The 21,037-nt window shown below is 43.9% G+C and overlaps 1 protein-coding gene across 5 annotated transcripts in view; it reads left to right on the forward strand.

Moving 5' to 3' along the window:
* Window positions 1-21,037, forward strand: part of BACH1 (BTB domain and CNC homolog 1) — a 50,696-nt gene that overhangs the window by 131 nt on the left and 29,528 nt on the right. The window contains exon 1 of one of the 5 annotated variants that reach the window (XM_060198587.1): window positions 17-412. The exons of 1 other annotated variant lie outside the window; for it this stretch is intronic. The gene's annotated coding sequence lies outside the window, so the exon portion shown is untranslated. Of the gene's footprint in view, window positions 1-16; window positions 413-920; window positions 1,029-1,403; window positions 1,456-16,449; window positions 17,198-21,037 lie in introns of those variants that run through there. 3 more of the 5 variants (XM_060198589.1, XM_060198585.1, XM_060198588.1) reach the window with 3 other exon arrangements.

Genomic DNA, 21,037 nt, shown 5'->3' on the forward strand with positions numbered 1-21,037 from the left:
GCCTTGCTGGGGTCGGGAGAAGCAGGGTGGGGTGGGGTGGGGGCAGTGGGTGACAGCAGCTTGCGGGAGGGTTCCGGGGTGCCCCGGGCGGCGGCCTGTGGACTGGGGTGGCCGATGGGCGAGGTCCGCGGGGGGCGGCTGCGGCCCCTTTTCCTGGCTGCGATCGCGGCCGCCGGAAGGGACGGCCGGTCGGCGCGGTTGTTTACGCGCCGCAGCTGGACTCGCCCCCCCCCCCCCCCGACCGGGAGGCGGCCCGGGAATGGGTGTGTGCGCGCGCCTGCCGCTCGGGGGCTCCTGGGGCGCCCCGGGGCCGCCCCCCTTTCACCGCCTTCTCGCCGAGGTCTGAGTCCAGGAGGACGGGCCCGGGTGCCTGCTGCCTCCGTGTGGTGTGTCGCCCGGGCGCAGCACTGGCGTGAGTGTGCGTGCGTGCGTGCGTGTGTGTGTGTGTGTGTGTGTCTGCAGACACCCACCCCCCCAAAAAGGAAAAAATCCCCCCACTCTCCTGGCGGGGCTGTGGCGTCTGTGACGGGCAGCGCAGGGGCCTCAGGGCTCCCTCCTTTGTTGTTGTCGCCTTCGCCCCCCCGCCCCACCCCCCAGTTCAGACACAGCGGCTGCCCCGCGGCTTGCGGGTCGGTCCCGTGGGAGTCACGGCCGCGGTGTCCCCGAAGCACTGGCTGCGGGTGCGGGTGCGGGTGCGGGTGCGGTGAGCCCAGGGCTGTAAGCGGTGACGGAGAGCCCGGGAGCCAGCTGGGACTCTGCGCTCCAGAAAGCAAAGACTTGGCCTGTTGTGGGGGTGCAGAGGCGGTGCAGAGGCGCCCCCCTTGTTGTTGTTGTTGTTGTTGTTGGGAATTGCCTAGGTGTCAGGACTGTTAGCCCAGTCGCGCTCTCTCTCACTCACTCACTCACTCACTCACTCATTCACTCGCTGGGGCTGATCTGTGCCAGCCAGTGGGACTTGCAGAGGCCTCCTGGGAAGATGGAAAGGGCGGACTTGCTGGTGATGGAGCCGCTCGGACCCTTTCACGTGGGTGAGCAGAGACCCGGGAAGACATCGTCTGGCTTCCTTCCTTCCTTCCTTCCTTCTCTCTCTCCCTCTCTTTTTAAATTCCCCCTTTACTGGGAGATTAATGTTTTACAGCCAACAGTAAATACAATAGGTTGGACATGCATAACATTTCTGTTTTCCACATAATACAAACCCCCACCCCCACACACTAGGTCTTCTGCCATCCTTTTCCTGGACCTGTACTCTTCACCCCACCCCCCCACCCACCCCAGAGTCTTTTACTTTTAATTATCTTTTATTTTGGATAGAGACAGCCAGAAATTGAGAGAGAGGAGGGGGAGATAGATAAGATAGACCTGCAGCCCAGCTTCATCACTTAGAAGCTTTCCTTCTGCAGGTGAGGACCGGGGACTTGAACCCGCATCCTGGTAACGTGTGTGCCCAACCAGGTTCGCCACCACCCCGGTCCCTGCTCCTCCTTCCTTCTCAATCTCCCGGATTGTTGAGTCCTCCTGGAAGGGTTGGGCTGGGTGACACTTGCCACTTGGACCTTGGGATGAAAGAAGTCTGGTGGTAGTGGAAAAAAAGGAAAGAAAAGAAAAGAAAAGGAAAAAAAAGGCTGTTGGTGAGTCAGCTTGGAGTAGGATGCCTTTTGGGCTGGTGATCTGATCGCCTGGCACGGAGCTATTGCTCAGGAAGCAATGACAGCGGTGTGGCTTGCCTTTTGTTCAGTGTGTTGGTTGGAGAACAAGGTAGGGTGACTCCTTGAAAAAAAAGTTGCGTTGCTGAGTCATTCCTCCCCCATCCGGAGAGGTAATTCGGAACAGCTGGTGCAGAGTCTTCTCACATGCTCCCCGCCCAGAAAGGCCACAGCGTGGAGGTGGGGGTGGGGGTGCTGCAGGGGGTTGTGTCCCAGGGTTGAGAAGGACCCAAGGAGGGTTTCTCTCTGTGTATGTGACTTCGGATCCAGGTACTCCGTAGGTGCAGTGCTAGATCACTGTCAGAAGTGGCCACATGGCTGGAGAGGTGTTTAAAGAGTCTCCTGACCTACTGCCCTTTTAGAGGCAGGCTCCTGGCCTCAAGAGGGCTGGAACCAGGGAAGAAATGCGCTGCTAGAGTGATCTGACAGTTTGGACAGAACCGTTTATTTAGTCTTACAGCCCTTAGTTTTTTTTTTTTTTTTTTTTTTTTTACTACAGCACCAATCAGCTCTGGTATATGGTGGTACAGGGGATTGAATCTGGGACTTCAGTGCCTCAGGCATAAGAATCTCTCTGCATAACCATTATGCTGTCTACCTCCACCCGCCCTTGACTAGTCCTGGGTAGGGAGAGAGGAGGACCAGGAGAATATGGGTGGAATGGACTGGTCTCAGTCAAGGCTGGACTGAGCTGTCAGGCAAAGGGCAAACCACATATACTTGTCTCATTCCCTTAGCTCTGGAGCTGGCACTGTTTATATCCCGGATGGTGACTTCTTGCTTGGAACATTAGCACGTGATGCAAGCATAGCTGCCCTCACTGCTAGCAAACTTGAGGGGTGATGTGTTTGTGGTGTGACATGGCTAACAGAATGACTAACATGCACTGGGAAAAAAAGAGACTAGTTTTTTTTTTTAATATTTATTTTATTTATTCCCTTTTGTTGCCCTTGTTGTTTTATTGTTGTAGTTAGTGTTGTTGTCGTTGTTGGATAGGACAGAGAGAAATGGAGAGAGGAGGGGAAGACAGAGAGAGGGAGAGAAAGATAGACACCTGCAGACCTGCTTCACCGCCTGTGAAGCGACTCCCCTGCAGGTGGGGAGCCGGGGTTCGAACCGGGATCCTTATGCCGGTCCTTGTGCTTTGCGCCACCTGCACTTAACCCACTGCGCTACAACCCGACTCCCAAAAGAGACTAGTTTTAATGCTCTAAGTTCTGGACTAGGGAGGTTCAATATTATGCCTTAAACTTATGATTCTTTAGGATATAACTTTCATCAAAAGAAAGCATTAGCACTGTAAGATAAGCTACTCTTTCTGTAAAGTGAGAAAGACATTAAGCTTCAGGTGCACATTAAGGATCGTACATGTATGTCATATAATGTGTACATGTCCCTTTTTCTCTTGGGGAACCTGGTTTATTAACCATTGTTAGCATCACATGTGTTCAGTGTTTATATTTGAGAGAAACGCCAAAGCACTGCTCAGATTGGCATATGTTAGTGCTGGGATCAAACCTCTGCTCTCAGGGGCCTCAGGCTTGCAAGTCCTGTGCTCAGTTACTGAGCTGTTTCCTTTGCTCTATACTTGGAAAATTTTAAAAAAGAAAGTTTTCTTTGAACTGATTTCCTCTTAAGTACTCTCATTCTTTCAAAATCTTCTTAATATTCACTGAAGATTTCACATGTAGATTTATTCTTTTTGTACTGTGCTTGAAAATTAGAAGCAAGTGTACACACCTTACCACCTTGTTGGTGTATGGAATGAACGTAGAAAAGGCACAGGATTTCCCGTTACATAGAACACCGTCTTATTTTGAATCTGGAGACAAATCAGGTGGTAGGTTTGTTTTTATGTTGACCGTCTGGAAGGTGGCAATATATAAAAGCATGCAATGGGACCAAAAGCCTGAAATTACCCAACACTCTGGAGTATGCTTTGTATGTAAGAGCTAATTTAAAAAATGACTCGGAACTGCTGAAGAAGTCCACTTTTTGAGTGGCCAAGTTTATGCTCCTTTTAATAGGGATTGGTAAAAAACAAAAAACAAAAAACTTCATGCTCAGCAAATCACTTGGAAAGTGGCACCGCCACCCCCAGTGTGGTTAATCCCGGAAGTGGATCTCCTAGGTGTGTTGGGGGAGGGTTACTATTTACCATTGAGTTCCTTCTCCTAGCCCGCCAGCCTGCTCTACTGTGAGAAATGATGCTCAGAGTAGCAGGTGCATAGCCTTTGACTGCAAGCTCAGAGCGTCTTGACCGCTTGCCAGAGATTTTCTTCACAATGTGAACACAAGATAGTTTTTAGGATCATCTCCCTCTACTGACTTTCTGATTAATGTTCTGTTAATGGGAGAGTTGTCCTTGACGCTAAAGCTTGAATTCCCAGAGGGTTCTGCTTAATGGAGTGGTGGCACACCTGGTTGAGCACATGGACTCGGGTTCTAGCTCCTACTCCTGACCCTGACCTGCAGGAGAGAGGAAGCTTCATGAGTAGTGGAGAAGCAAGCACTGCAGGTGTCTCTTCCTCTCCTCTATCTTCTTCACCTCTGTCTTCTTCTTTCTCTTAATTTCCTTCTGTTTTATTAAATTAAAAGAGGGAAAATTGTTAACCTTGATGATAATTAAGAAAAGCAACAGTATGCCAAGTGAAGTGATCTGCTGTAACTCAGGGTATATTTAGGTAATTCTGTTTACCAGAATCTAGGTCCCGTGGGAAGAATAAACATCTCAGGGCTGCAGATAAAGTATAGACTTAAGGGGGCCAGGCGGGGGTGCACCTGGTTGAGCATGCACGTTACCTTGAACTAGGACCCGGGTTCCAGCCTTCACTCCCCACCTGCGGGGCCACACATGCTTCATGAGTGGTGAAGCAAGTGTGCAGGGTTCTCTCTCCCTGTCTGTCTTCCTCTCCCTTTGCAATTTCTCTCTGTCCTATCAAATAAAATAGAAAAAAATGGCCACCAGGAGCAGTAAATTCATCATGCAGGCATTGAGCCGTATCAGTAACCCTGGTGGCAGTAGTATATATATATGGGGGGGAGGAGGGCACGCGCGCGCGCGCGCGCACACAGACAGACAGACACACCCACTTTTAAGAAGTCATGAAGCCTTCACTTCTGGCATACTCACTACGTGAAATTAACAACTATTAGGGTTTACAGTTATTCAGTGTACAATAGGCAGGGCAGTAAGCATAGTGGCTACCTGTGGGAGAGCTGGATCCAAACACTCTAAACTCCTCAGGCATTACTTAACTGCTTTGAAGCCCCTGGCACGTTATTTCACCCAGCCTTGTTTTCTTTTCTGCTCTTTCAAATGGTGGGTGGTGTATGATAATAGCATTCGCATCGTAGAGATTGTTTGAGAATGAAGTACACTCTAGTTAAAGTGGCTAGCACACTGCTGCCAAATATCTATACTTGCTAGGTGTCAGTTATCTGGCGTTCAAAATCAGGGAAGTGCATGGTTACATGGGCTTTACAGCCTCCTGGAGCTGAATGGCAGCCATTGATCACGAGGGAGACAGGAGAGCACGTGGTGGGTGTGCACCAGGTCGCTGCCACTGGAAAGATAGCTGGAGTGAATGTGATGATGAAAAACTCAGTAGCAGCATCTCAGACACCCAGATGAGGGCAAGGAGCACAGGACGTAGGTTTTCTTTTCTTTTCTTTTCTTTTCTTTTCTTTTCTTTTCTTTTCTTTCTTTCTCTCCCTCTCTTTTCCCCTACTCCCCCTTTCTCTTCCTTTCTTTCTCTCTTCCTCCTTTTCTTTCTTTCTTTCTTTCTTTCTTTCTTTCTTTCTTTCTTTCTTTCTTTCTTTCTTTGTATAGCACTGAGCAGCTCTGGCATATGGTGGGGTGTTGAACCTGGGATTTTGGAGCCTCAGGCATGAGAGTCTCTTTGCAAAACCATTATGCCATCTACCCCTGCAACATAGGTTTTTACTAAAAGAACAAGAGTTTTGGCCAAATGCTCTAGAGATAGTCTTTATGAATTGAAATTGGCTTTTGAAGAAATAAAGCACACACCATTCTTCATCTAGTCTATTCTCTGCAGTATAGACTTGAGGTCTTTGTGGTCTGACGGATTGAGTAACTTGTCCACCTTTTATATAATTACATAGTTACTACATTGATGCAGTACTGGAGCAGAACCAGTCATCCTATGGTAATATGTGGAATGTAACCACCTGCCAGTGACTTTGGATGTTACATTTTCTTTGGCATATCTGTGCTAACTCAAAACTCAACTGGATATGCTGGTTCCTTTCTCAGTACTAGTAGAGTTTTGAAAATGTTATTTGAGTGTAATTGAAACTGTGGCCAAGTCATGTTTTATTAGAGATTTAAAATTTGTCTTAATTTTTTTTTTTTTTTTTAACTAGAGCACTGCTTAGCTGTGGTTTATGGTGGTGCTGGGGATTGAACTTTGGTGACTTTGGTGCCTCAGGTGTGAAAGACTTTTTGCATAATCAGTATCACCCAAGCCCATCTTAACCCTTCCTTCCTTCTCTCTTTCCTTCCTTCCTTCCTTCCTTCCTTCCTTCCTTCCTTCCTTCCTTCCTTCCTTTCTTTTTTCTTTTTACCAGAGCATTGCTCAGCTCTGGTTTATGGTGGTGATGCAGGGGATTGAACCTCAGGCTTGAGAGTCTCTTTGCATTATCACGTGCTATCTACCCCCACCCTCTTAATGCTTTCTTAATACTTTACAAAACTTATTCAAAAGGATTTTTTTTTTCTTACTAGAGCACTACTCAGCTTTGGTTTATGGCAGTGGGGGAAATCGAACTGGGACTTCGGGGTCTCAGGCTTGAGAGTCTGTTTGCATAATTGATATGTTATCTAACCCCACTCTCAAAAGGACTTTTAAAAAAAATTAAAAAAAAATTATTGTTATTTATTTATTGGATAGAGAGCCGGAAATCAAGATGGAAGGGGGAGATAGGGAGAGAGACAGAGACACCTGCAGCCTTGCTTCACCACTCACAAAGCTTTCCCTTTGCAGGTGGGGACCAGGAACTGGGGGCTCAAACCCGGGTCCTTGCACACCGTAACATGTGTGCTCAACCAGGTCCGTCACTGTCAGCCCCCAAAAGGACTTTTAAAAACCTTTTTAAAAGTTTTTCTTTCTTTCTTTCTTTCTTTCTTTCTTTCTTTTTTTTTTAATTTATCAGAGCACTGCTTATCTTTTGGTTTATAGTGGTTGGTATGGATTTAACCTGGGACATCAGAGCCTCATGCATGACAGCCTTTTTTGCATAATCATTATGCTCTGTCCCCTGCCCTAGCAAAGGCCATTTTTTTGTAATAAAATATTCTCAACTTTTGTCTGGTAGTTGTCTTCACTTTGTTATCTCCTAGATTACATCAGAGACATAGCAAACAGTTACATTCCACTTCCCCACCCCCATTAAGGTGAAATTATACTAAAAAGAGTTTTACTTACTGGGGTCTTTTTTTTTTTTTTCTCCTTAATACTTTTGTAGCCTGGACGTTAGCAATAGTTCACCTTCCTGACTGTGAATGATGTAATGCAGTCAAGGAAATGTTCTGTTCTCCCTCTCCTGTCTTTTTCTCCATTGATCACTCTCTCTTGAAAAACTGACTTTCCTGCCTCTGATTCTTGTTGAGGAACTTCCCAGACTTCTCAGCTCTGTTTGCTTATATCCTTATGATGCCTCAGCACCTTGCCTTGGAATTATGCCAGTGTCTTTTGAAAGCTCACTAAGTCAGTGGAGAGAGTTACTCAGACAGCAGAGTTAGTAGTACAATATATGACTATAAAAGATTTACTAGTCTCAGTAATTGTGCTGTAATTATTAGATTGCAATTTGGAGTAAGTGGTTTTTTTTTTTTTCTTTTTGTTTTGGAAGATCGATGATTTCACAAAGTGTGTATTCAACTTAAATGTTACCATATATATTTTAAGATTCCATGTGGTTATCACATCCTGTTCCAGAGGTCTTTTCATTTTCAAAGTACCTGATGCCTCTTTATGTGCTTTTTTCTGAGGAGTATTTCCAGTGCAGCTCAGCACTTTATTATTTTTTTTAAATATTTATTTTATTTATTTATTCCCTTTTGTTGCTCTTGTTGTTTTATTGTTGTAGTTATTATTGTTGTTGTCGTTGTTGGATAGGACAGAGAGAAATGGAGAGAGGAGGGGAGACAGAGAGGAGGAGAGAAAGATAGACACCTGCAGACCTGCTTCACCGCCTGTGAAGCGACTCCCCTGCAGGTGGGGAGCCGGGGTTCGAACCGGGGTTCTTATGCTGGTCCTTGTACTTTGCGCCACCCGCACTTAACCCGCTGCGCTACAACCTGACTCCCAGCATTTTCTATATAAGATTTGTCACTTAAATTAGAAGGAGAAGTAAGGCAGGGGGGAAACACCACCACCCCACTGCTCCTTTTGATCATTTTGATAATTTTTTTCCCCCACATTAGATGGCTTTTGAAGTAGCAAAGTTTTTTTTTTCCCCCCTACCTGAACAGCATTCTTAGCCTTCATGTTCCACTGTCACCTCGAGAAATCAAGTGAAATGCCAGTTAGAGCCCAGTCTGGAGTTACTATGGATATAGCTTACTCAGTTGTTAGCTTTCTGGTGAAGCACTTTCACAAGTCTGGTTCAAAATCGTGACATATTCTTTAGGTTTTTAAGAAGTGTGTTTGGGTTCTGAGGCCAGGCCTATTGTCATTGCCCCCCTTTGTTTTTTGTCCCATGCACTGGAGGGCTGGGACAATGTTTCCTCTGTGGAGCAGGTTGGCCGCAGTGCAGGTGCAGGTGCAGGACAGAGGAATTCAGGTGCTTGTTTGCTTCCTGTCTTTGCGTCTCGGATGACAGTGTGGAACCGTCTTCCCTTCTCCTATGGAGTTAACTTTGAGCGCCTCTATGTTCCTTGAACAGTAAAGCATTATTTCTTCAGGCTTCAAGGTACTTTGTTCTGTTACTTTTCCAAACTTAAACACAAACACATAAAGCTTTTGGTGTACACAGACAGCAGGAGAGTTAAATTTCAGCATTTGTGGTGTGCTTATATGTTAGGTATTGGGTTTAGACTTGACTTATTAAACTAATATTTATGCCTTCATATGCCAGTCTTTTCAAGATATTGACATTATAGAACATTGCAGAAGATACAGTTTGATAGATAAGTAAACCACTACTGTAGTATATTAACAGCTGTAATGGTAGCATGTAAGACAAGCTTTGGAACCACAGAGTATTAGAAGCCCAAGTTTTGAGACATTAGAGAGGTGTTAGTGTCAATTAACATAGTTTAGTGAGAGACAACAGCTTGTTTTGACAACTCTTCTGAGAAAATTAGCAGTGAAAACGATTAATTTTATGGGGAGGCTGGCTCAGGAAGATTGTGTGTGTGTGTGTGTGTGTGTGTGTGTATTTAAAGGATCTAAGTTGGAGGCCAGAGTGTTTTGCAGACACTATGGGAAGATGAGAAATTGCACCCCAATACAATTAATAACAACAACAACAACAATAATAATGCCAGTGGTAGAAGGTTGAAGATGCAGTGTGTGTGTGTGTGTGTGTGTGTGTGTGTTCCTCCTGGGCTAGTTCTTTTTGTGGTTGCAAGATGAGAGGGCTGCCTCAAGTTCAAGTGTCAGAAGTGAATATGACTCAGTTTCTTGGAAGAAGAGAGCCTTTTCCCCCTAGGCTGTTTACCATTGAGGAAAAACCTTTCCCCAAAGCCTCATCATGGATGCCATCCCATTCATGGGTCGGCATTGCACATAAGCCCCCGTCGAAATCAGTCAGTGTCAAGGGAAAAGGGACCAACCGCTAGGATTGGCCGAAGCTCAGTGACTCATCTTGGGTTGGCACTGGGGTTTGCTTCCCCAGAAACTGCATGACCTGCGGCAGAGAACTCAGTTGTGGGCTGGCAGGATTTGCTTTGAAAACGTGGGTCAGCAGATTTCTTTTCTTTAGAATAATCTCATGCTTGCTTTCTGCAGGACAACATTTTTGTAACATGTCTGCTACAGAATAAAACCCTTTGCCAATTAAACAAAACAAAACAAAACAAAAGCAAGGATCAGTAAATAGTACTGGGCAGATAGCAATGTGTAATCTGTGTTTGTCACCGACACTGCCACTCACTCCACACAGATGCCTAACTTCAGAGTAGAAGAATTGTCTTTGGGCTGGGAATTTTAGGTGACTCTTCTCCCCCCCATTTCTTACCATAATCAAGTACTGCTTGTCTGATCAGATCATGGGGTTGTTTTACTTAAAATTAAAAAATTGAGAAGTCCTATTCTACCAGAAATTACATACAGAAATCCATGTATTTCTTCCAGTGCTACTAAAGTTCTATAATTTTTTATTTATTTAATTTATTTTTTGCTGCTAAGGCTTTGTGTGTTTGACATTTCACCACTCCCAATAGACTTTTTTTTTTTTTTAAAGCCTGTATTTCTTTTTTTTTTTTTCTTTTTTTTTTTTTTTTTACCACAGCACAGTGGTTTAGGAGATTGAACCCAGTACTTTGGAACCTCAGGCATCAGAGAGTCTCTTTGCATAACTATTATGCTCTCTACTTTCATTCCCCAACTGACTCTTTTTCCTTCCCTTTCAATAGGAACAGCACATGAGAAAAGAACACCCACTAACTCCTTGTGAAACTTTCCCTTTGCTTCTGCCTGGTGCTAGAGAACTTGAACCTGTGTCTTCCATGGCAAAGTGCTCCCAGCCCTCTCTCATTTCAATACTTTCAGGGAAAGGAAAACACTGACCACACTTTTTAGCTACTGACTGTGTCAGTGCTGGGAAGACTGTTCTTTCTATTCAAGATACCACCCCACTATAATTTTGGTGAATAGTGAACAGGATGGTAAATTCACTGACTGAATGGACCAGGATTCTTTGGAACCCAGTTTGTTGAGTCAGGGAGAAACATCACTTCCTCTTATGAGTGAAAATTGTTTGGTGGCTAGTGTTCCTAGTTCTCTTCTTTCTTCAAGATTAATGCTGTTTATCTACATAGTGCTCTTACAGAACTCCTAAACTGCTCAGGGCACTTTTATATGCCTAATGCACTTTGCTGTTTTATTCTAACTCTTTCTCGGTGCCTTGGTTCTTTGCTACATAAAAAACAAACGATGTAAAGACTTAACATTATTGTTGTAAACTCACAAAGTAGAAATCGTTTATTTTAAATTTATTTTATTATCTTTATTTATTTGTTGCATAGAGACAGCCAGAAATCAAGAGGAGAAGGGGAGATAGAGAGGGAGAGAAAGAGAGAGACACCTGCAGCACTGTTTCACTGCTCCTGAAGTTTTTCCCTCTGCAGATGGGGCCCAGGGGCTTGAACTCGAGTCCTTGTGCATTGTAACCACCACCTGGCCCCACAAAGTAGAAATTAATAGTTTTTTTCTTTCTAAAATTTTCTTTATTTACTCATTTAGTGAATGGGCTAGAGAGATGGGTCAGACCACTGCTATGGTACACGCCTTGTATTTAAAAGACCAGAGCTTTCCTCCTGGGCTGTACTGGCTGTACTAATAGTTTCTTGCCTTCTTTCTTTCTTTTTTTTCTTTTTCTTTCTATTTAAGTATATTAGACCACATGTGATAAGTAGTTAGAGCAGGATTCTGAAATGGTATTATTTCGGAATAGACTGTAGAAAGCATAATAATGCCAAGTAATTTTTTTCATCTCAGGTAGAAAGCAGTAGTAGTGTATACCTACTTAGTCATTTCTTTTTTAAAAAAATATTTATTTATTCACTCCCTTTTTTGCCCTTGTTGTTTTTATTGTTGTTGTTATCATTGCTGTTGTTGTTGTTGGATAGGACAGAAAGAAATGGAGAGAGGAGGGGAAAATGGGGGGGGAGAGAAAGACAGACACCTGCAGACCTGCTTCACCACTTGTGAAGCGACTCCCCTGCAGGTGGGGAGCTGGGGCTTGAACCGGGATCCTTACACCAGTCCTTGTGTTTTGCACCACCTATGCTTAACCTGCTCTGCTACAGCCGAACTCCCTTAGTCATTTCTTAAACAGTATTTGCACTGAAAAATATTTTAGTCCTCCCCCCTTTTTTTATAGGCCCCTGAATGATTATTTGACTAAACTTTGTAATTATATTTATTGGGAATCAGCTTTTGCAAACTCAGGTGAAATTCTATGGCTTGGAAATTCCCCAACCTCGACCTTCTCTGTAAGATGCCTGACTTTAAGCTTCAGATTTCCCAACACTTCTAGGATTGACTGGTTTGGTTGGTGGTGTGGGGGATTGAACCCGGGACTTTGGAGCCTCAGGCATGAGTCTCTTTGCATAACATTATGCAGTCTAGGCACATTTACTGGCACAGTGCTTGGCACAGAATCATTGTTTATCATCGCTATGCAGTCCACCAAATGAAAATACATTTTAAGAGGTTCTACAAAGCAGGAGTGAAGTTACAAAATGACAGCAATTCCTAACCTTTTCCTTACATACATCTCCTTCACCTTCCTCCCTCCCTGTCATCCTCCCTCCCTCTCTTCCTCCTTCCTTCTTTCTGCCCTCCCTCCCTTCCTTCCTTTTATTAGTGATGTACAGGATTATAAGATAATAGGGGTGTAGGGAGGCCAGGTGGTGGCCCTGGTTTGAGCCCCTGCTTCCCACTCCCCACTCACAGGGAGTTTCACCAGTGATGAGACAGGCGGGGATGGAGGTCTGTCTTGTCTGTCTCTCCCCCTTTGTCTCCTCCCTTCTCAGTCTCTCTGCTTTTTCAAGTTTGTGTATTTCAGTTCTCTATATTCCACATGTGAGTGAAATCATCCATTAGATGTCCTGTCCCCTCCCTCCCTCCCTCCCTTCCTTCCTTCCTTCCTTCCTTCCTTCCTTCCTTCCGCATAGTCACCAGAATAGTTTCATCTATTTTGTCCCAGAGGACACAGTGCTGTCTTTTTTTTTTTTTTAATTGTTGAGTGGAACTCCATTGACTGTATATATGTCCCATAACTTCCTTGTCCAGTCATCAGCTGCTGGACATTTAGGTTGTGTCATATGTGGCTGTTGTGCATAGTGCAGCTGTGAACATGGGGGCGGGGGGGTTGCATCTGTCTCTTTAAATTAGTGTTTCTTGTCATTTGAACAAATAACTAGGAATGATATTGCGGATCATAAGGTGTTTCTACTGTTTTTGTGTAAGGATTCTCCATACTGTTCTCTGTAATGACTACCAGTAGCAGTTCATAACCTTTCAGAAGAATTTGCAGGGCTGGGGTAATAGCTCACTTGGACAGTGTCCTGCTTTGTCATGTGTGCAACCTGTCATGTGTTCAAGCCTGACATCGCTACATTGAGGGGAACTTCTGTGCTGTGGTGCATGTCTCTCTCTGCCTGTCTTTACCTTAAAAAGAAAAGACTAAGAAACACAGTGCAGAGCCTTAAATTTATCTGAGTCCTCCTGTTGGTCCCAGTAGTGCTCTGCTGGCATTGTTAAATTAGCCCAAGATCCAGGCTGGGGAAGGAGTAGAATGCTTACACAAAAGACTCTCATGCCTGAGGCTCTGAGGTTCCAGATTCAATCCCCAACACCATAAACCAGAGCTGGCAGTACTCTCTTCCTCTCTTTCTCCCTCTGCACTTCTCTGCCGTTAAAAATAAAATAAATAGGGAATTGGGTGGTAGCGCAGCGGGTTAAGCGCATGTGGTGTGAAGCGCAAGGACTGATGTAAGGATCCCAGTTTGAGCCCCGGCTCCCCACCTGCAGGGGAGTCGCTTCACAGGCGGTGAAGCAGGTCTGCAGGTGTCTTTCTCTCCTCCTCTCTGTCTTCCCCTCCTCTCTCCATTTCTCTCTGTCCTATCTTACAACAACGACATCAATCACAACAACAATAATAACTACACCCCGCTCCCCACTTGCAGGGGGAACCCTTCTTGAGCTGTGAAGCAGGTCTGTAGGTGTCTTGTCTTTCTCCCCCCCTCCCCTCTCAGTTGTTGAATAAAATTGGAAAATATGGCCACTGCGAGCAGTAGATTCCTAGTGCCAGCACGGAGCCCCAGCGATAGATCTGGAGGCAAAACAAACAAAAAATTATAAAAGTAACGTAAGATCATTTAAAAAAATACTTTTATTTGACAGGACAGAGAGCAATTGAGAGAGGAGAGGGAAAGAAACACGAAGATACCTGTACTTCAACTGCACGCCTGTGAAGCTTCCTTTTTGTGGGTGGGGGAGCTATGACCTGAACTCGGGTCCTTGCACACGACAGTGTGTGTGCTCAACCAGGTGCACTGCCGCCTGGTCTCAGGACGATTTTCTTTTTGGGTTTCATAATTCTCTGTGTTTGTGTGGCACTTTATCCTTTGCAGAGCTTTGTGGGACAAGCAGGATGTGTCTTTACATCTGCCCTTGTTCTGTGACTTGGTCTGACTTAGTGGGTTTCCTTCCCTTTTATTTTTTTTGGAACAGGGCTCTTGCATCACTGTCTATCATTTGTAATGGAGGCTACTGTGATTTCTGATGCCCATGAATTTTCCACTCAGTGACAAACCAGTCTCCACTGGTGACAGGAAAGATCCAGTTTGAATGGGGTGGGAGTAATTGACTTTCCCTGGAAGCCTTCAAGGCAGCAAATGTGAATTGCCTTTATACTCAAGGTACCTTTTATCAGTTTATGGTTGCTACCTAACACTTTTTTCTGATAAAAAAAATAAGGTGTTAAGAAAGAATTTTAATGGAGAAATAAAGATTACCCAACTTGCGTAAGCATTGTTAGTATTTTATTTTAACCACAGGTAGGAAGAACCAAGGTTTCAGGACCCTGTTAGACTCACAGGTGTAGTAATTTGAGTTTGCAGTTGTATACGTGAGTGTGAAGTTTGAATGCACACTGCTTGCTGATGGCACCCTATATAACAGGAGTTTCCAGTCAGTCCTTGAGTGAGTTGACATAGGGAGTGTGTGCAGAGAAGTGAGATCTGAGGACTCTGCACTAAGCTGCCGGCAGTTAGGGTTTGGAAGAAGAGGGTCTGTCAAGGAACACTGAGATGTTAGAAGACTGTGACAACCATGAAAAAATGCTCCATCAGGCTATAAAGTGCTATTCTGCACAGTCAGCCCTCCTTGGTTTCCAATTGGTATGTTTGTAAAGTTTCGAGAGTCCTAGTGTTTGTGCCCTGATAACCACTGGCTTCACCTCTAGCCCCTGATGGTGGGACCTTGGAGATACTGGGGTGAATATTTAGAAAGTGTAGGCATGAGGGTTCCTTTGGAGAGGATGAGCAAGTTTGGTGATTTCACACTTCTGGTGTTTTTGAAACACTTCTTTTCCTCGTTCATGGGACTCAGCCCTCGGTCCTGTGCAGTTTGACTTGGACTGGCTTTTTCACTGAGAGAGACAGAGATCACAGCAGCGACGCATCTTCCTTCATTGTGTTAGCACCTCCTGAGTTGAGCCAGGATAGAAACTTGGTTTGTGTGCATGGCAGTACAGACACCTTATCCAGTGGGTTAGCTGTCTTTCTGATTCCCTTTTCATTTTTTTCCTTTTTAGATTTATTTCTTGATATGAGAGAGAGAGAGAGAGAGAGAGAGAATAGAGAACCAGAACATCACTCTGGCAAGTGCCTATGCCAGGGATAGAACTAGAGGCCTCATGCTTAAAAGTATAACACCCTATCCACTAAGCCACATTTCTTTCTTTTTTTCTTTTCTGAATTTCCTGTACACACACCACCCTAAATTGAGTGGGATAGTAACTACTGCATCCTCCTTTCTCCCCATCAGTTATCTAAGTCCTAGGAAAGCTACAGTTAGAGTGTACTTAAAGGTGAGCTATTGAACAATTTCTTTGTAAGAGAATAAGACAAGGATATCGGGCAGGGCTAGATAGCATAATAGTTATGCAAAAAGACTCTCATGCCTGAGGCTCCAAAGTCCCAGGTTCAATCCCCTGCACCACCATAAGCCAGAGCTGAGCAGTGCTCTGGGAAAAAACAAACAAACAAACAAACAAAAAAAAAAACAAGGATATCATCTCTCACCACTCTCTCTTTTTAAAAATATTTATTTATTAATGAGAAACATAGGAGGAGAGAGAAAGAGCCAGATATCACTCTGGTACATGTGCTGCTGGGGATTGAACTCAGGACCTCATGCTTGAGAGTCTGATGCTTTATCCACTGCGCCACCTCCTGGACCCCCCCCCTCTTTTAAACCAGAGCATGCTCAGCTCTGGTATGATAGTGAACTTGAGATCTTTGAGCCTCAGGCATGAAAGTCTTCTGTGTAAATTGCTGTCTGTCTCTCTCATCACACTATTCTCAAAGGTCATTATAAAAAGAGGAGAAAAAGAAATACACGGATAGGAAAAGAGTAGAACTGATTTATTTGTATATGACATGCTTGTGTACATAGACAATCCTAAGTAATGTATAAGGCAACTATCTGAATTAACAAAAAGGGCTGTAGAATTCAAGGCTAATAGTAGTAAAAAAAAAAAAGTATTTACATAGTAGCAGCAGCAGTGAATTCCATAGTTCACTAAGTACAAAAAAAAGAATGCTTAGGAGTATATTTGACTAAAAATATGTAATATCTCTGCCAAAACTAACAGCAGTGTTAGGAAGGTCAGTAGAGCTCAGAATGTGCATGCAAAAGTTTCCAAGTTCAAACCCCAGCACTGCTGATGTTGGAGGGATGCTCTGATGTTATTCTACCCTCCCACCCTGTACCCCATTACTGAATAAATTAAACTTTTGCAGAGTATCCGAGTGATGTTGAGAAACTAAAGGCTTACTAAATGGGGCTATGTACCTTGCTCATCAGAAGACTCCACACCCTGCACCCCCAGATTGAGAAACACATTCGTGGCACAACCTACTCAAAATTCTCCTGATTTACAGCTCTGATAGCACCCCAGTTTAACCTGGATGGAAGAACTGAGTAGACAACTTAACAAAAGAAGATAGACAATTGGCTAGTTAGTAATTGTACAGGTGCTCAGCATCATTAGCCCTCAGGAAACTCAAATTCAGACTACAGTGAGTTATACTCTGCATTAATCATGGCACCTGACATTGCCCAGGGCTGCTGAGACTGTAGAATTAACAGAATCCTCATGCATCGCTGAGAGCAATGTGAGATGATATCATTGCTTTGAAAAACTTCAACAGTTTCTCAAAAGCTCAATATATACCTACCTGTCACTCAACTAAATTCCTGTGGAAGACAGTCTGGAGATTGCAGAACATTGGAAATGGACCTACCCTACACACAGCAATCCCTCTCCTAGATTCTTCTTCTAGGGTTCTATCTAACAAAAACAAAGACACCTGTCCAAAGAGATCCACGTACACCCATGCTCATAGCAGCACTGTTTGTAACAGCCCCAACAGAAGCCACTGAGAGGCCTAGTGACAGATGAGTGGTGAAGAAAGCTGTGGTACATATGCACAGTGGAATGCTGCTTAGTCATGAAACGTGATGAGTCATCTCCTTTGCTGCTTCTTGATGGACCTGGAAGGAGTCATGGTAAGCAAGGTCAGCTAGCAGGAAAAGGAAGAAGACCAGATGATCTCACTTAAGGTAGAACTTCACTAAGGTAGCAGCCCAGGAGTTGCAGCCTCAGTAGCCAGCATGGCAGGTGCTGGGATGATGTTCTGGCTTGCTCAGTGTCTCCTGTCTCTTCTCTCATAAATAATGAAATCACCCTTTAAAAAAGAAAAGGGAGGCAAAACAGGGTAAAATTTGAACTGGATGTCGTTTGTTGCAGCAAGGCCACGGATGTTGTGGGGAGGAGCCCCAGTGGGCTTTGGGTATCCATCCGGTGCACCATAGGAAAGCAGGACCTGACTTGGTGGTTGGTGTGGCGTGCAGACATCCATCACAAAAAGATAAACTGCCCTTGCTACAATAACTGTCTTATATGCCTAGGAAAAACAACATAAAGCGAAAAGAAAGTAATTGCCAGATATATTAAAATAAAGGATAATAGTGAAGTCTGTTACTCTTGTTTTGGTTTGGAACCTCTTGATTTTTTTCTTCAATTTACTTTTTAAAAATAATTTTTATTATCCCTTTATTTTTTTCATTAGTTATTTAATACTAATCAACAGTATTGAGATAAGAGGGGTACAATCCCATACAATTCCCACCACCGGAGTTCTGTATCCCATCCCCTCCATTAGAAGCTTCCCTACTCTTTATCCCTCTGGGAGTGTGGACCTAAGACCCTTATGGACTGCAGAAGGTAGGAGTTCTGGCTTCTGTAATTGCTTCTCTGAAGAGCATGGACATTGGTAGGTTGGTCCATACCCCCAGCCTATTTCTGTCTTTCCCTAGTGGGTCAGGGCTCTGGGGAGGTGAGATTCTAGGGCACATTGGAGAGGTCAGCTGTCCAGGGAAGTCAGGTTGGTGTCATGGCATCATTTTCAGCTTGGTGGCTGAAAAGCATTAAGATATAATGATTATTGAACAAATAGTTCAATAATCAGGAACCTAAAGGATAAGAATATAGAAGATGAGATTTGGGGCCTTCATGCTGGAAGAAGCTAGGAAGTCTATTTTAGGTCTATTCCAAGGGTCCCATGACTTTACTAATTTTTGCCTGAGCCTGACAGCTAACATGCAGGTGGCTATAAAGTATTGTCTGGGGAGATGGTGTTGGAGTTGGGAATAGGACTAGAATGCTGGATCAGGGAAGAGCGTAGCTCCAAAATATAGGAAAAGTATATAAAGACCATTAATGCATCCCTTAAAAGAAAGGCAGAAGCTTACAAGTGTACACATGATATTTTGTTGGGTTTTTGCTATGACTTGGAAAATCGAAGATCAGTTGATCAGATTTCAGAGGAAACAAACTCTGGGTATCCTGGGTATTTCATGACAAGGAACATTTAAAAGATGCCCTGATAAGAGTATTACCTTGTCTTCTTAACCACTGGAAACCTTGACCTGAAGTTGAGTGAGTCTGAAGGAATCCACAGGGTGATGGTGGTGTGGTGGTAGGCAAAAAGTAAGGAACAAAAGGTAGAAATGCAAACAGCGACAAGAAAGAAGGGAAAGGCAAGTTCTAAGGAACTTGAACAGGCCACAGATGAAGGACGCTTCTGTCCTGTGAATGCCAAGAAAGTTGCCCATTGCATCATTTCTGGTGTCCAAGGTCACTGATCACTCAGGGCACGCACAGATCCTTGGCTAACAGAATTGTTTTGAAAAGAATCGTTCTTACTAGTGGGATATTGTGATGACATGAGAATTGACCAGAAAGCAGCTTTGGTTTGAGGATTAACTGCACATGAACACCTTGATGAATGCCCACATGCTTTTGTCAGCTGACTGTAATGAATATTGTCATCTCCTCTACCCTGAGGCATCATGTTCTTTTAAACATCTTAAGGTTACATTTTTCTTGACTATAGAAACTGTTGACATTTTCATGACAACCTAGTTCATTGTGTGATGCAGGGGAGCCCAGGGAGAAAGACCATCTGTTACTGTTCTCCAAAGATAAACAACGTGTGGATGATAACCTGGTTCTTTAAATGACGCTTTGGCGTCAGATACATTATACTTTGAGAATTTAAAGAAAGCACTGTAGGACTTGTGAATAAAATCTAGTACTTTAGTATATGTGGAATTTGGTTCTCGTTTGCGTTATCTCCTGAATTGCTGTTAGGAAACAATGGGACTGGATGTTTGCCTTAGGTTTTTATTGCCACTAGGGTTATCACTGGTGCTCAGTGTTTACATGGTCAAGTCACTGCTCTTGGTGGCCATTGTTTTCTTTTTTCTTTCTAATTTTTTTAAAATTGTCTCTATTTAGTGGATAGAGACAGTCAGAAATCAACAGGGAAGGGGAAATAGAGAGGGAGAGAGACACCTGCAACACTGCTTTACCACTCACAAAGCTTTCCCCTTGCAGGTGGGGACTCGGGGCTCGAACCCGGGTCCTTGTGCATGGTAACATGTGCACTTAACCAGGTGTGCCAGCACCCAGCCCCTCGTTTTCTATATAATTTGAGAGGACAGAGAAATTGAGAGGGGAGAGAGGAGATAGAGAAGGAGCAAGAACTACCGGCACTTGGTGACCTGCTTCACCACTCATGAAACTTCCCTCTGTAGGTGTGGACCAGAGGCTTGAAGTCACGTCCTTGTGCATGAGAATGTGTGCACTCAACTGGGTGTGCCACTGCCTAGCCCCCTTTTTAAAAAAAATATTTATTCCCTTTTGTTGCCCTTGTTTTATTGTTGTAGTTATTGTTGTTGTTTTTATTGATGTCATCACTGCTGGATAGGACAGAGAGAAATGGAGAGAGGAGGGAAGACTGGGAGAGAAAGACAGACACCTGCAGACCTGCTTCAGCACCTGTGAAGCGACTCTCCCCCTTCAGTTGGGGAGCTGGAGGCTCGAACTGGTCCTTGTGCTTTGCACCTCCCCTTGGGTTTTTAAAAGTTATTTTTAAAAAGTAAATTAAGGAAATTTAAAATGGGATAAACCATGACATCTTATTGTTTACCATTGAGAAAGCAAAGACATCAAGTGATGATTGTATTCTTAAAACTTAAAAATGTAGGCTGGGGGATGGATCAACCTGCTAACACCCATGTCCAGCAGAGAAGCAGTTACAGAAGCTAGAAATTCTACCTTCTGCACCCCAAAAGGAGTTTTGGTTCATACTCCTAGAGGGGGAGAAATATTAGGGGAAGAGGACTAGAGGGCTCTGGAACCCAGTTCCATCAGGGCCCAGAGAGAGAAGAGGAAAAAAAGGAAGAACATTCAGAAGTGCTAACAGTTGGTGTGGCTGTGCCTTGAAAGGCAAGGCTATTGAAAAAAATGATATATATATCCATTCATATCTTGGGATAGTACTGCAGTTTCCAATGGAAGGAATGGGGGAACTGAACTCGGGTGGTAGGAACGGTGTGGAATTGTGCCCCTGTTGTTTTGTAAATCACTAATAAAATAAAAAATAAAACTTAAGTTGTATATCTTGAGCAGAGAGCAACAGTTATTTCCAAATTGTGCAGGAAGTTAAAAAAATGCCTGTTCATCCTTTATCAACACTACAGAATGAATCAGCAATTTTCTTAGGCCAATAAACCTTTATTTTGAATTAGAAGAATAGTGTACACGTAAAAAAAATACATATGGCAATTCAAGTGTAACAAGTATCTGAGTCTGGGGTTAATGATTAATGACTGTTTTTGGTCTGGTAGGTTCAGTGTGGGAGGTGGTATCTTTTATTTTTTTAACTTTGTGAAATGTTAAGACGCTGGCTGACAATGGAAGAATGTGTTTCCTTATTACCTGGTTTTGTCATGACTTATTAGTTATACTACTGGCTAGAAGTGGATGACTAACCAACCACT

The sequence above is a fragment of the Erinaceus europaeus genome, chromosome 9 (genome assembly GCF_950295315.1).
Source record: "Erinaceus europaeus chromosome 9, mEriEur2.1, whole genome shotgun sequence".
NCBI lineage: Eukaryota > Metazoa > Chordata > Mammalia > Eulipotyphla > Erinaceidae > Erinaceus > Erinaceus europaeus.